The sequence below is a fragment of the Bubalus kerabau genome, chromosome 11 (assembly GCF_029407905.1).
Source record: "Bubalus kerabau isolate K-KA32 ecotype Philippines breed swamp buffalo chromosome 11, PCC_UOA_SB_1v2, whole genome shotgun sequence".
NCBI lineage: Eukaryota > Metazoa > Chordata > Mammalia > Artiodactyla > Bovidae > Bubalus > Bubalus kerabau.
The window spans coordinates 31,165,694-31,182,013 of NC_073634.1; the positions used below are offsets into that span (position 1 = coordinate 31,165,694).

At 43.4% G+C, this 16,320-nt stretch overlaps 1 protein-coding gene and 1 long non-coding RNA gene across 7 annotated transcripts in view; both read left to right on the forward strand.

Annotated features, from left to right (window-relative positions):
- LOC129623010 (uncharacterized) overlaps positions 1-5,980 on the forward strand; it is a 32,779-nt gene extending 26,799 nt beyond the window's left edge. The window contains exon 3 of the long non-coding RNA XR_008700247.1: positions 5,946-5,980. This is a non-coding gene — a long non-coding RNA (uncharacterized LOC129623010). The remainder of the gene's footprint in view (positions 1-5,945) is intronic.
- Positions 1-16,320, forward strand: part of PRKCE (protein kinase C epsilon) — a 546,248-nt gene that overhangs the window by 316,050 nt on the left and 213,878 nt on the right. The window lies entirely within an intron of this gene.

Consider the following 16,320-nt stretch of genomic DNA (forward strand, 5'->3'; position numbering starts at 1 on the left):
CTCTCATTGCCCTTTCCCTCTCCAGGAATGGTTTTTCCAATTCCTGCTGCACTTCCAACCCCCTATATACCTCCCATGGGCCTCCAGCTGCCCTAGGTTGGTCCCATCAGGCGGGGAAATGACTACCACACCAGAGCACCAAGTGTAGGGTGTGTTCTGGGAGAACTCTAGTCCCAGAGGAGGACCTGGGAGGCCCACACTGCACGGCTCTCACTGGTGGAGCATGTACTGTGTCCCAGGCCCTGTGCCCAAAAGAAGGACTTGCTCACAGTAGAACATAAGGTACTGACATGGTGAAGGGCTTTTTCTTCTCCTTCAAGGAGACCACATGAATGGCCACTTATACCTATGAGTGTGGCCAACTGGATGGCAGTGATGATAAGCCCAGAAATGAACTGAATTCAGTTCTCTGCACATATAAGTCATTAGTAAACACAAAACAAGTAGGGCTGCTGTTAACCCCCCATCTGCATGGCCACGATGGATTGTGAAGTTGACAGAGGCCCTCCTGGAGTATAGGATGTTGAGTGAATATCAACCAAAGTGACCAGAGTTTGCAGAGCCCTTCTGCAAAGGAGCCCTGTGTCTCTCACCTTCTTGCCCACCCCTGGACCCCACACCCTCAGGACCCTTGATCAGACCGTCTCTGGCTGTGAGTCATACACGGTCACTCTGTGGCTGACCATGCAGTAAGGCCGCTTGGCCTACTTGTCTTCTCATTTGTCTTCTGGCTCGCTTTACCTGAATCTATTTTCCATTTTAATTTTATGGAAATTAATTGTAAGCTACCCAACTCGGAACCCAGGGACATGCTGGCTCAGCTCTTCCCAGGGTATGCAGGGACAGCTGTCACGTCTGTTCACTTGAGCGGAGAGAAGGCGAGGGTTTAGAAGAGCTGTCTAAACCCAGGAACAGCAGCCTCAAGCTCTTGTTAAAAGAAGAAGGTCAACAATGGTGAGAGACGGGGCAGTCATCCTGCCAGCTCGGTGCCCCTTAGTCTTTTTGAGATCCACGTCAGTGCCCTGGGAAATATCCAGTCATAGTTGTAAGAGGTTCTTACTGGAGTGCTGTGGAGAAGATGAATTAAAGGTCAGTAGAACAGATTGTGATAAAGGGAGCACTGTGATTTGTGGGATTCATCCCCCTTTGCTTGCTGCATGGAATTTCCCAGGAGAGAAAGTCCAAATGAAGGAGGGTCTGTGACCACCCTCTTGAGTAGTTCAGAATGCTGCCCCGGGCACACCTTGGCTCTCACCACCCTTCAGGGGCAACATCCATACACCATGGATGACAAAGTGCACTTGTGTTGATTATGCAGCCAGGTGCTCCAGGACCTTTTCTCTGCTGTGGATTCAGCAAATAGTCAGTGCCACCCTCAGAACTGGAGAGGTAGGCTTTGGAATCAGGCTTGGGTTCTCAGCCTGCTTTGTCACTTTCTGTTGTATCATGGTTGTACCTCTATAAGTTTTGGTCTTCTCATCTGAAAATTAGGGTAGTAGTGGTACTTTCCTTGTAAGTGGTTGTGAGGATTACTGATAATATACGCAACCACCTATCACCATGCTTGGTGCATAATCAATGCTCTTATGACGATGACTGAATTATTTCCTTCATCCTAGCTATTTGCATTGCCTGATTTCTGTAGTCCCTGTCAGGTTCAGTCTATAGGATCCAAGGGACAGCATCCTCTTAGTTCTGCTTCCCCCTGTCCTTCTCTGGCTTCAAATTCCTGGTTGAGTAGCCCCAGCTCTACCTTGACTGGGCTTTCTGCAGCAGAGAGCTACTCTGACTCCATAGTCAAGTCCATGGTCTGGCCTCCTGCTCAGTGTCCCAGGACTTTCCACGTACCCGGACCTGCCCTCGAGCCTAGTCCTGTGCCACTCCTCCTCTGGCTGGATCTTCCTTGGGAAGCTGGTTGCCTGTAAGCCCCTCTGCCTGTCCTCTGTCCTGGAATCTCCTTCCTAACTTACTCCTGTCCAGCACCTCCTACCTGTGCTAAGCCCCTCCCTCCTTGCCCCACTGCCCCCCATCCCGGTTCCTTTTCTCTTTTCCCAGATTGCACCAGATGTCAATTCTCCCCTCTAGAGACTCTGGTCCCTGGATCCAGACCTCCAGTCTGGCCTGTCCTACCCAAAGCCAAGTCCCAGTTATGATCCAGAAGACCTAGACTCTATAAGACATTCACTCCCCCCAAGGTCATCAATCAGCCCCCAAAGTAATTCATGTTAGAATAGGGTAGAAGGAAGACTCTCCAAACATCTCTCCATTGTTCTTATTGTAAAGATGTGTATGCCTACTAAGTCGCTTCAGTCATGTCTGACTCGTTGTGACCCCATGGACTGTAGCCCGCCAGGCTCCTCTGTCCATGAGATTCTCCAGGCAAGAATACTGGAGTGGGTTGCCATGCTCTCCTCCAGGGTACTGTAAAGATAGGACCACAGAAATAAAGTATGGTATATCCATTCAATGGAATATTATTTGGCAATAAAAATAAATAATGTACCAATACATGCAATGATATGGATGAACCTTAAAAATATTATGCTAAGTGAAAGCAGCCAGACACAAAAGGCCACATTTAGTATGATTCCATTTATATGACATATCCAGAATAGGCTAGAGACAGAAATTTCATTAGTGATTGCCAGGGGAAGAGGGAGGGAAATGCAGAATGCCTGCTAAAGGGTATGGTTTACCCTTCAATATCTGTAAAGGCTCTGTGTGCCTGTGCGCCAGCAAGCATTCATTCTGAATGTGACGTTATCACATGGGGTTTCTTTTTGTCATGATGAAAATGTCCTAAGATTATCTGTAGAGATGGTAGCACACCTGTGAATATACTAAAGACCATTGATGACCTGCTTCAAGTAGGTCAGTGGTATCAGTTCAGTTCAGTTCAGTCATTCAGTTGTGTCCGACTCTTTGTGACCCCATGAATTGCAGCACGCCAGGCCTCCCTGTCCATCACCAACTCCAAGAGTTCACTCAGACTCATGTCCATCGAGTCAGTGATGCCATCCAGCCATCTCATTCTCTGTCGTCCCCTCCTCCTCCTGCCCCCAATCCCTCCCAGCATCAGAGTCTTTTCCAATGAGTCAGCTCTTCACATGAGGTGGCCAAAGTACTGGAGTTTTAGCTTTGGCATCAGTCAGAGGACAGGCAGAGGGGCTTACAGGCAACCAGCTTCCCAAGGAAGATCCAGCCACAGGAGGAGTGGCACAGGACTAGGCTCGAGGGCAGGTCCGGGTACATGGAAAGTCCTGGAAAGAACACCCAGGGCTGATCTCCTTCAGAATGGACTGGTTGGATCTCCTTGCAGTCCAAGGGACTCTCAAGAGTCTTCTCCAGCACCACAGTTCAAAAGCATCAATTCTTCGGCGCTCAGCTTTCTTGACATAGTGACCCACAATACGGGGACATTCTGTCCCCATAAAGCTGTTACCAAAAAAGATAGTTAAGGAATAAATGTTAAAAGGTTAAAATAATGTTGATAATACAATGCTAGCATAGCTGTTTTAATTTTTATCTATCTTCGGTTCTTCAGCTACTTGAAAACACCTTTTTATGTGATTATAGCTTCAGTGTGCTTTTTCCATGTTCTTTTTAGCAAACATTTGTCCATTTTATTATGTAGTCTTTATAATTATTATTTGTATTCTCTCAGTTTGAAATCTCATTTCATTATTTTCCAGTTGGTAGGCATTTATGTTTCTAGATTTGTCGTGGCAACGGTGGCATTCGTAATTCCAGATCTGTTGCGGCAGTAGTGATTATGAGAGTGTTTCCATAGAACTAAAAATGTCTTTAGGATTATTTCTTTGGAGATGGACTATTCAGTCAACATTCCTTTCAATGAGATTTCTGTTCCTTTTCTAGTCTGTTTTACCCAATAAAACTTGGAGATGTAAAAATGGCTGAGAAGCAGGAGAAAGTCAGAGCACAGTGGACATATGAGGTCGGCAGTGTTCTCTCTGAGCAGTAATGAAACTCCCTTTCCCACCCTCATCCTAGACACTGTTCAGGCTTTGCTCACATGTAAGTGTCTATTTGTGCATCATACTCCCAGGCTCGTAACTCCAGCCTGGGCGACAGTTCATCTGTCAGGTGTATTTGGTTTAAAGTTGTGCTGTGCAGGACAGTCACAAGTGTTCCTGTGTTACATCTCCAAATTCAGTGGACTGAGTTCAAGTCCTTGAGGTATGATAATGTCACATTCAGAATGAATGCTTGCTGGCACATGGGCACACAGAACCTTTACAGATATTGGAGATACTTCAAACACACATGAAAAAGCAGGAATAATTTAGTGGCAACCTCATTACCACTAGTTTGCAAGTATAAAAATGTAACATTTTCTTCAGATCTTTTTCACTGTTAGAGACAAGAGACACAGTTGGAATTCCCTTGAGAAGAGATTTCTGCTCCTCCTCTTTCCCAGAGGTAACCACGGGGATGAAGTTGGTGTTTAGCCCATTCATGTGTGTGCATGTATGTGTCTGTATAAAAGACATATATGTGTGTCCATAAATGTTTTGTAAATTTGATTTTATATAAATGGTATCATTCTGTACATTTTCTTTTGTAATATATATATATATATTTTAATATAAATTTATTTATTTTAATTGGAGGTTAATTACTTTACAATATTGTATTGGTTTTGCCATACATCAACATGAATCCACCACAGGTATAAACGTGCTCCCCATCCTGAACCCCCCTCCCTCCTCCCTCCCCGTACCATCCCTCTGGGTCATCCCAGTGCACCAGCCCCAAGCATCCTGTATCCTGCATCGAACCTGGACTGGTGATTCGTTTCATATATGATATTATACATGTTTCAATGCCATTCTCCCAAATCATCCCACCCTCTCCCTCTCTCACAGAGTCCAAAAGACTGTTCTATACATCTGTGTCTTTTTTGCTGTCTCGCATACAGGGTTATCGTTACCATCTTTCTAAATTCCATATATATGCATTAGTATACTGTATTGGTGTTTGTCTTTCTGGCTTACTTCACTCTGTGTAATAGGCTCCAGTTTCATCCACCTCATTAGAACTGATTCAAATGTATTCTTTTTAATGGCGGAGTAATACTCCATTGTGTATATGTACCACAGCTTTCTTATCCATTCATCTGCTGATGGACATCTAGGTTGCTTCCATGTCCTGGCTATTATAAACAGTGCTGCGATGAACTTTGGGGTACACGTGTCTCTTTCAATTCTGGTTTCCTCGGTGCGTGTGCCCAGCAGTGGGATTGCTGGGTCATAAAGCAGTTCTATTTCCAGTTTTTTAAGGAATCTCCACACTGTTCTCCATAGTGGCTATACTAGTTTGCATTCCCACCAACAGTGTAAGAGGGTTCTCTTTTCTCCACACCCTCTCCAGCATTTATTGCTTCTAGACTTTTGGATCACAGCCATTCTGACTGGCGTGAAATGGTACCTCATTATGGTTTTGATTTGCATTTCTCTGATAACGAGTGATGTTGAGCATCTTTTCATGTGTTTGTTAGCCATCTGTATGTCTTCTTTGGAGAAATGTCTAATTCTTTGGCCCATTTTTTGACTGGGTCGTTTATTTTTCTGGAATTGAGCTGCAGGAGTTGCTTGTATATTTTTGAGATTAGAATGGGAGAAAATATTAGCAAATGAAGCAACTGACAAACAACTAATCTCAAAAATATACAAGCAACTTTTGTAATATTTTTTAAGGGAATATGTTTTGAATATTTGTGTTAACATATCTAGTTCACTCATTTTAACTACCAGAGGATAGTTCTTGTCTGACAGTATCAAAGTTTTTATTCATTGACTTATTGGTAAGATATTCAAGCTGTTTTTAGGTGTTTTTTTTTTTGTTTTTTTTTTTTAAACTACCACAGTGTTCCAGTGATCATCTTTGTGTGAATTTCTTTGACATATGTGTGCAAATTTCCCTAGGGTATACACTTTGGCTTCCTAGGTGGCTCAGTGGTAAAGAACCTACCTGCCAATGGAGGAGATGCAAGAGACACAGGTTCGATCCCTGGATCATGAAGATCCCCTGGAGAAGGGAATGGCAACCCACTCTAGTATTCTTCCCTGAAAAATCCCATGGACAGAGGAGCCTGGCGGACTGCAGTCCATGGGGTCACAAAGAGTTGAACATGACTGAGCGACTGAGCACACACATGTACTTTGGAAAGAACTGCTAAGTTGTAGGATATGTACATTATCAGCTTAGCTCATTATTGCCAGATTCTTCTTCAACATGGTTATATTAATTTGCACCACCTTGGGACAGTATATAAGAGTTTGCTTTTTTACCTCTTCTTCAAAACTTAGGAATGTCAGAGTTTTAATTTTAGCCAACCAATAAATAAAACATGGTACCTCATTGTTGTTTTCATCTGAATTTCCCTGATTATCTGTAAGGTTAAGGATTCTGTAGTGGACAGCTGTATGTCTCCTGAGAAGAAACTATTCATATTCTTTGCTATTATTTTTTTTTCTGACTGTTGGTCATCTATTTCTTGATGGTAGAAGTTTTTGATGCATACTCAACTACCAAATCTGAGTCTATTATGTGTGGCAAATATCTTCTCAACGTGTCCATGGCTTGTCATTATAATTTATTTCTGGTGTCTTCTTGCAGTTTTATGTTTTAATATGATTATATTTTTATCATAAGTTTGTGCCTTTTGCATTCTGAATAAATCCTTCTCTATCTAAATGACAGAAATATTTTCCTATGTTTTAAGATAAAAATATATATATATTAGCTGTACTGGGCCTTAGTTGTGGCACTCAGGATCTTTAGTTGCATTGAGGGATCTAGCTACGTGACCAGGGATGGAATCCAGGTCCCCTGCATTGGAGGTATGAAGTCTTAGCCACTGGACCACCTATAGGAAGTCCCTATTTTCCTATTTTTAAAATAAAACATTGATCCCTGGATCATGAAGCTCCTCTGGAGAAGGAGATGGCAAGCCACTCCAGGATTTATGGCTGGAGAATCCCATGGACAGAGGAGCCTTGCGGGCTACAGTCCATGGGGTTGCAAAGAGTTGGGCATGACTGAGGCAACTCAGCACACACAGATGTAGCTTCAGATTGTGATCTTTCTCTGGGATAGGAGCTCCGGCTGGGTAGGTGGGAAATAGCTTTCAAAGTCATCACCAGGCTTTCTTCTGGACTCTGCCCCAGTTTCTCCAGGGACCACCAGAGGCCTGATTTGATGACGCCCCAGGCCAAGTGTCTAATGAGCAATGGAGTAAAGAAGATTACTGCAAGCACGCGGAGGGCTGAGAGAGATGCATGCTGAGGGGGTGGGATGCAGATCGGCACAGTGTCTGCCCCAAGCACGTGGAGGGCTGAGAGAGATGCATGCTGAGGGGGTGGGATGCAGATCGGCACAGCATCTGCCCCAAGCACGTGAAGGGCTGAGAGAGATGCATGCTGAGGGGGTGGGATGCGGATCGGCACAGCGTCTGCCCCATCTTCATGGTTTACACTCCTGTTGGCCTCAGGTGTCAGGTGGTCAGAGATGAGTAGCAGCTGAAGGGGAAGTGGGAGGACTGGCATTCCGTAAATACCACTTGAGAACTCAGCTCCCCCGATTAAATGTCCTCAGACTACCGGGCTAATTTTGGGGGGCTATCTTTGCCCACTGGGTGGCCCAGATTGTCTGCCTGGGACCATGTTCACTTGGCCACTGTGACAGAAGGCCCTAAATGGTGTTCCTGCTCTTCTTCTGACCCTTGATCGTGATTGTAAATTATTCTCCAATCCTTCCTCAACTAATACTCAGACAATGGCTCTCACCTGTGTTCTCCAAACTCTGTCCTGTTGTTTGTGCTGTGTCGGTGGCCCTAGATTCACCAGGGAGCTGATTGAAATTAAAAGTTTGTAAGCGTCGCTCAGTGGGACTGGGGAGTGGTTCAGGATTCTATGGCTGTACCAGCTTCACAGGTCACTCCAATAAGCATCCAGGTTTGGAAAACTACTCCTCTTTGTAACTTTAACATAGGACTCTAGGGAGGAACCAGGTCATCTAGGAAACAGTTTCATGAAGACTAATCAGTAACTAATGTTTCCAGTCACAGTCATCTCTTTAGATATTGCGTTGGCCAGAACTTTCATTCGGATTTTCCATAACCTCTTATGGAAAAACCCAAAAGAATGTTTTAGTCAACCAAATATGTCCCTCTGCCTTGCAAGTCTTTGGGCTTCCATAAATCCTCCTTTACCCTGACTTCCTCGCTGAAACTGGGTGATATTTATGTGTATATGATCTCCACACTTAAGCCACACCTCCATGGGCCCAGAAGGGTATATAGCCTTTTTGTCATGGGACCTCCCAGCCCCTCGACTTTGATTTTAACCATAAGATTTGTGCTTTCTCGCCCTTAGGTTTAAAGGTCCTGCTCTCACCAGGGCCAGGCTATACCGTGCAGCGCCTAACACATTGGGGTGGGGGAGGCAGTGAGGTAACACAAGCCTGTGCTGGGGGCGGGTGCAGCCAAGGCCGAATACTTTGTGTAGGTGCAACCTGCATAACTGCACACGGAGAGCTTGGGTCTCCAGCAGCTCATCCTCCACGTTTGTGCCAAGCTGAATCAGAGCACTAATGGAGTGGTTCTGAGACCATAGCATTTGATAACCTCAGATGATCCAGACTCTTCAAAGAAGCCCCAAACCCTAAAATGCCAGAGCTGAAGAGAGCTTTAGAAACCAGCTAGTCCAATATTTCTGACATAGCAATAAGCAAGCTAAAGCCCAGAAAAGGAAAGAGACTCTGTCAACGGCACACAGCTGGCTGGTGGTGAGCAGAAGGAAGGACCTCAGTGCCCAACCCACAGTGATTCTCCTTATTTCATTGCACCGTGCAGCTCCTGGGCCTTTGTAGCACGGGCAAGTCATCACTGTTCTGTTCTGTGTATGCAAGTGGCTCAACACGCAGAGCACAGTAAAGGTTTAACCAGTATAATACCCCTCCTTTTGCTGCAAATATTCTGGAGGAGTAGAGGCTACAGCAGAATTTATTATAACACACCCCAGATCCCTTAAGGGTTCAAATTAAGGGAACATAAAACAACCTCTACTTTATATCAAAATTGCTATGTTAAAATTTAGCTTTACCAAACAGTTGAATTAAGTACAATTATTAGCATTACCCAAGAAATTAAGTCACTCTTCAAAGGCACTCACCACAGGCGCACTTAATGTACATTTAAAATTGGGTTTGATTGATGGAAATTCCACTAATACACAGCTTTCCAGGAACATAACTTTTGTATAAAAAGTAAGAACACTGAAAGTGCTTTGTTTAAGCCATGCCCTACAACATGAAGGTTCTATTAGATAACCAGTTCCTGCTTTAACGAGCCTATAAACTAACAGGACAAAACACAGTAGCCAAATAAACCTGTAGATTTCAGGATGAGAGTTTGTTTTACTTGGGAAGCTGAGTTCACCCTGAACACTGGACAGGAAGATCAAGTCAGCTGCCCTTTTTTTTTTTTTTTTTTTTTTTTTGACATCTCTGAGTGATGTTTGAGAGGATGAAATTCTCAAATAATTGAGGGCTCCTAAATAACCCTCCGCCACCTCTCCTTAAACTTAAGCATTTGCGTTCAGTTGCCTGGGAGAGACTCAGCTCTGATGCCTCTTTTTCCCCTTTGCCATGGGATCCAACCTCATGTCTACTGAACACTCAGGTGATGTTGTTATAACACCTGGAAAATCTCAGAAGCTGAAGGGACCTGAAAACACACAGCTACCCCTGTAACATGGGAGAATCTGAGGCCAAGGGGTCACGTATATGGTTAGTGGCAGAACCAAGACGTTATTTTTTTATTATTTATTTTTATTTGGCTGTGCCAGGTCTTAGTTGTGGCATGCGGGAGCTTCAGTCTTTGTTGTGGCATGCAAACACTTGGTTGTGGCATGCAGGATCTAGTTTCTTGACCAGAGATCAAACCCGGGCCCCCTGCGTTTGGAGCATGGAGTCTTAGCCACTGGCCACCAGGAAAGTCCCCAGAACCCAGACTTTGTCCTCCAGGCTTTCAGTTCAGGGCACTTTTCAATTAGGATGTAACATCTCCTCCTCTCCATCCCTCCCCGGCCCTCTCTCTTCTTCTTGGAATACCTCCCTTCAATACCCAGTTCTGAGTCATGGCCCCCAAACATTGAACCCAAAGGCTCATTCAGTGTCACTGGCAGCTGCTGAGTCACATGCCTCTGGCTTGATCAATGCCATGCCCCCCTGAGCCTCTCCTGATTTTTAATGGCCCTACCACCTACCCTTACTGTCTGCACTCTGGCTTCTTCACTCTGGCTGCACATTAGAATCTCCGGGTGGCTTTAAAGTGCCAGTGCCTGGGCCCCACCTGCTGAGATTGTGAATCAGTTGTCTGGGGTAAGCTGTGAGCACCAGCAAATCTCAGGCCTCTCCAGGTGAGTCTGAGGGTGCGTGTCATTCAGGATTAGGTCTAGTTATTTTTGTACCTGCTGACCCTTATTTGCCAGCCGATGTGGGTGCAACATATTTAGGTAGGTGAATGGATTCCCCGTAGCTTTCTACTTTCCTAATAAGGCACAGAAGCTGTACCACTCCTCCCCTGCAATCTTGCCTGGTGCCTTTGCCTTTTTGGAAAAATGAAAGGGACATATGGAAATGCCATTTTTCTGTAACTTTTGGTTTGGGGAATAAAACAAATCTCTTGCTTGTGGAAATGCTCTTATCACCAGGTCAAGGAAAGAAATAACACAGGCTTCTTTTGGGCCAAGAAGCCCAGATCTGGTTCACCAGTGGTTCTCAGCTTTGATTCCCAGTTATGATCACCTGGGAAACTTAAAAAAAAAAAATCCCCTGTGGAGGGCCAGTCCCCATTTAGATGGGAGTCTCTGAGGGTGGGGCCAAGGTCTCTATGTGTTTTAAAGGTGAAGGGCCCCAGGGTTTCTCTCTGGAAGAACATAGGAAGAAGCTAATCATATGGACTTCCCTGTATCTCAGGTGGTAAAGAATCTGCCTGTAATGCAGGAGACCCAGGTTCAATCTGTGGGTCAGGAAGATCCCCTGGCAAAGGAAATGGCAACTCACTCCAATATTCTTGCCTAGAGAATTCCATGAACAGAGGAGCCTAGTGGGTTACAGTCCATGGGGTCACAAAGAGTTGGACTCACCTGAGCAACTAACTCCTTGGAAGGAAAGTTATGACCAACCTAGATAGCATATTCAAAAGTAGAGACATTACTTTGCCAACAAAGGTCCGTTTAGTCAAGCCTATGGTTTTTCTAGTAGTCATGTATGGATGTGAGAGTTCGACTGTGAAGAAAGCTGAGCGCCGAAGAATTGACGCTTTTGAACTGTGGTGTTGGAGAAGACTCTTGAGAGTCCCTTGGACTGCAAGGAGATCCAACCAGTCCATTCTGAAGGAGATCAGTCCTGGGATTTCTTTGGAAGGACTGATGCTAAAGCTGAAACTCCAGTACTTTGGCCACCTCATGCGAAGAGTTGACTCATTGGAAAAGACTGATGCTGGGAGGGATTGGGGGCGGGAGGAGAAGGGGATGACAGAGGATGAGATGGCTGGATGGCATCACTAACTCAATGGACGTGAGTCTGAGTGACTCCTGGAGTTGGCGATGGACAGGGAGGCCTGGCGTGCTGCGATTCAAGGGGTGGCGAAGAGTCCGGCAGGCTGAGCGACTGAACTGAACTGAACTGAGCAACTAACACACAATCATACTTGAGGGTTTCTCCAAGGTCTTCAGCGCCCTCTCCTGGGGGTGAAGTGCATTGCACACAGCCCCTCTAGTTCCTGGAAGAGCAGGGCTCGGTCCTTGACACAATGGGTGCTCCAAGGGTGGATGTGGAATTGCAGTGCCATTCTCCCTTTTGAATTTACATCCTTCACACGACCATTCACCCTCCATTTACTCATTGGCCAATCTCATCCCTAGTGTTAGTCACCTACTCACAGGAGATACTTCCATGCTGACCCAGTGGTTCTGCCCCTAAAAGTTTATATCAGAGCTTCAGGAGATGTGAAGCCTGCAGACTCCCTGGGAACGCTCTAAAGATAGCTTATGAGAATGCCTTGGCATTTATTATTTGTGGACTTTTTGACGGCTATTCTGAGATATTACTTATAGGTGGAATCAAAAAAATAACACAAAAGAACCTATATACAAAACAGAAACAGACTCAGACATAGAAACCAAACTTACGCTTACCAAAGGGGAGAGGGAAGGAGAAATGAGGAGGATGGATTTAAAAGATACAAACTACATCATGTAAGTAGACAACAAGGATTTACTCTACAGCGCAGGGAATTATACTCAATATCTTGTAGTTGCCTATAGTGGAATATAATCTGCCCTCCAAAATCACTATGCTGTATACCTGAAACGAACATTGTAAATCAATAGTACTTCAATTAAAAAATCGCCTTGGGAGCCTCCCTCCCTGGAGCCACCTGAGGCTGTCTTGATGAAAGGATGGTTCAGAGCACTGATGGATTAAAGAAGTCTCTGTTGCTCCTCTTTTCTCTGGGGCTATTTCCTATCTCTCAGTCCAGAATTTGCTGCTGATTCTGGTGACCCACAGGACCATAGATAGATTCGGGTAGTCTTTGATTCTTAAAGTGCCCTCTCCTGATGGCCCAGCAGCATCAGCGTCACCTGGGAGTTTGTTAGAAATGCATGGTCTCAGGTCTCAACCCAGAGCTCCTGAATAGAAACCCAGGTGGGGCCCAGCAACCTGTGCTTTAACAAACCTCCCAGAATTCTGAGGCAGGCTATAGTTTGAGAACCACTGGCCTAGTGGTTTTGTTTTATATTCACTGGTGTAGTAGCATTTGCATGTCTATTTTATTTTGTCTACCTGTGCATAATACCTAAACGTGTACCTTTAGGCTATAACTAGAAAGGGCTGGACTTGGGCAAAATCATGAGCCTGGATGATGATCTTGTCAACTTTCTGAACCTTTTCAATGCTGCCTTCACTTTGAAGGAGGCCTCAGAGGGTCATAGGGTCTTCCTGCAGCCCCAGTGATTCTGGGCAGGGACAAAAACAATTCTTCAACTCACCCACACACATGACTCTGTGATATTATTGAATAGAGTATATATATCCAAATGAAATGAAGGCTGATGGTGTCCTTATCACTAAAAATTCAATACAGAGTCAAAAGAATTTAAATGTCAATTGGAATATTTCTGAAGAAAAAAATAATTTTCTTTTCAGTATTGCATTTTCCATTTGCGGTTTACCATAAACTAAGCAGAGAACAAATAATGAAATGTAACTTGAGACTCAGAATATGATGGCAGTAACCCAGCATGGTGTTCTTCTTGCATCACTGTTCTGCAGGATTAAAAGACTAATTAAATTGACCTATCTAATTTAAACACAAGCATGCATGAAAATTGGAAACATCTGTAGAGGGGGGTCTATTAACTCAAGATGCTTGGCCAAAGACTTCTAGAAGAAAACAATGTATAGAATTCATTTCATTATTGTCAAAAAAAAATGCAATCCTCATTTTAATGTGCTGTTTTGAAAGGAATTGAGTACAGTGGAAACAATTACACATCAAGAAATGCATGTACTTACTGTGCTCTTGTGGGTCCTTTAGGGATTGTTAAATTGTCTAGAACCAGGGATGGATTTTATTTTATGAAAAGACATTTTAATCACCTTGTATGCAAAGGAAGAGTTTACAAGGATTTTGAGCTGTGAGCAGATGAATCGCAATGTGTTTAGTACCACATTGCTTCCCTTGCCCGCTGTGGTTGATTCCTCAGCATTTCATTCAATTAATGCTAGTTTGAACTAGGCAGTAGAGGTGTTGGAGGTGATGGTTGGGGAGATAGATTCAAGAGAAATCTTAAGAGCTTCTACTTCTAAAGTAGCTAGCAATGCAGTTGAGGGAACAATGAGAACACTACATCAAACACTCAGTGTATAATTAAATATTTAATGGGTGAATATCAAATTGAATGGTAAAGATCCCGAGTCCTAAGATGCTGCTCTGGCAAGGAAAGTCTCATGGAAGATTTAGGTCTATAAGGGTGGGGAAGATTGAGATTAGAAGAGGGGAGAAAGCTCTGTCCTAGGCAGGAGGGCTGATGAAATTAGAAGCTTGGGAGTGTGACTTCCGTGGGGGGCAGTCAGGAGATCCACCTGGTTCGTGTAGTCAGAGCAGGGAAGGCAGAGACAGAGAGGACCTGGTTTGTACTTGACCCCCCAGTTTTCTTTAGACTCAGGTTTGCAATCTGCTCTGCTCCCTTGAGGTCTCAGTTGTAAAGGCTGGTTAAATGCTTCAGGCAGATGTGCTCTAAACCATCCTCGAGGCAGTTCTTCGTAGCTCTAGTAGCTGTTGACACAGGGCTGAAGCTTTCATAGACCTTTCCTAAAGACTCCCCTCTGCCCCACCACTTTTTTTATAAATTAAGGTATTGCATGTGTGTGTGCTAAGTCGCTTCAGTCATGTCCGACCCTGGCAGTATCCTCTGTCCATGGGATTTTCCAGGTAGAAATACTGGAGTGGGTTGCCATTATGTACAGTAAAATTTGCTTGTTCTAGTGTATAGTTTTGTGGGTTTTGACAAATACGTAAGTCGGGTAACCTCTACTGTGATCAAAATATAGAACAGTTTCACCACCTTTCAAAGTTCTCACATTATCTTTCCATTTCATAGTGAAACTTTTTGCTCACCACTCTGCCCACCCCCCACCCCCCAAAGCACCTGGCAACCACTGATCCCTTTTCAGCACCTATAGTTTTGCCCTTTCTAGAATGTCATTTGGATGGAACATATAGTATTTAGCCTTTTGGGCTTGACTTGTTTTTTTGTTTTTTTTTCTTTAGTGTGTTACGTTTGACATTCGTTCATGTTGATGATTGTATCAATAATTCCTTTCTTTGCTGAATAGAATTCCACTGTATGGATGTAAACCAATTTGTTTAGTCGTCCCCCAGTTCAAGTACTTGTGGATTATTTCCAGTTTTTGATGATTACAAATAAAGCTGCTAAAGATATTCAAATATAGGTTTTTGTGGGAAAAGTTTTCATTTCGTTTGAGTAGATACCTAGGGGTGGGACCGCTGGATCGTACATGGTAAGCATATATTTGATTTGATAAGAAACTGAAGTGTTTTCTGAAGTGGAGAAACTATTTTGTTTTCACACCAGTAATGAAAGTTCCAGTTAGTTTGCATCTTCAGCAGCTCTTGATATTTTCAAGTTTTAGGTTATTGTTGTTATTTTAATGTTTTGTCATTCTAACAGGAATATCGTGGTTTCACTGTGGTTTTAATTTCCATTTTCCTAAAACTAATGTTCAGCATCTTTTCAATTACTATCTTTTTTTACTTTTTTACTTTAATTTTTTATTTTATCTTTTTTAATTACTATCCATATATCTTTTTTGGTGAGCTGTCTTTCAAATATTTGGCTCATTTAAAAAAATTGGTTTGTTTCCTTATAAGTGAGTTTTGAAAGTTCTATAAATTCTAAATATTAGTGCTTTACCAGCTACGTATTTTGCAAATACTTTCCCTCATTTTGTGACTTATCTTTTTATTCTATTAACAATGTCTTTTAGATAGCAGTTATTAATCTTTAATGTCTTTTAAATAGCAGTTATTAATCTTGATGTTCAGTTTATCCATCTTTTATGAACTGTACTTTCAGTCATAGCCAGTAAAGCTCTATCTAATTCGAGGTCATGAAAACTTTCTCCAATGTTTAGGTTTCACATGTTTTTCTATTATCTATTCTGAGGTAATTTTTGTACAAGATGAAAGGTATGAAGTGTGTAAGTCACTAAGTTGTGTCCGACTCTTTGAGACCCCATGGACTGTAGCCCACCAGACTCCTCTGTCCCTGGAATTCTCCAGGCAAGAACACTGGAGTGGGTAGCCATTCCCTTCTGCAGGGGATCTTCCTGACCCAGAGATCAAACTTGGGTCTCCTGCATGGCAGGCAGATTCTTTACCATCTGAGCCACCTGGGAAGCCCCAAACTTATTTTTTGCATATGGATATTCAATTATTCCAGCATCATGTGTTGAAAAGACTATAATTTCTCCTTTGAATTGCCTTTCTCCCTTGTTGAAAATCAATTTTAGATATATATGTGGGCTGATTTCTGGATTCCGTTCTGGTCCTTTGATCTAGTTGTCTGTTTTTTTGTTGTAATGGTGAAGTGATGGTCTTTCTAGTTTTTTCTATATCCTAAGCCAGGCCCTAATTTATTTTGAAAAAACAAGTGTATCACTCTTAGTTGATTCAGGTAAGGAATAATGTAGTCCAGACTGTTCTCA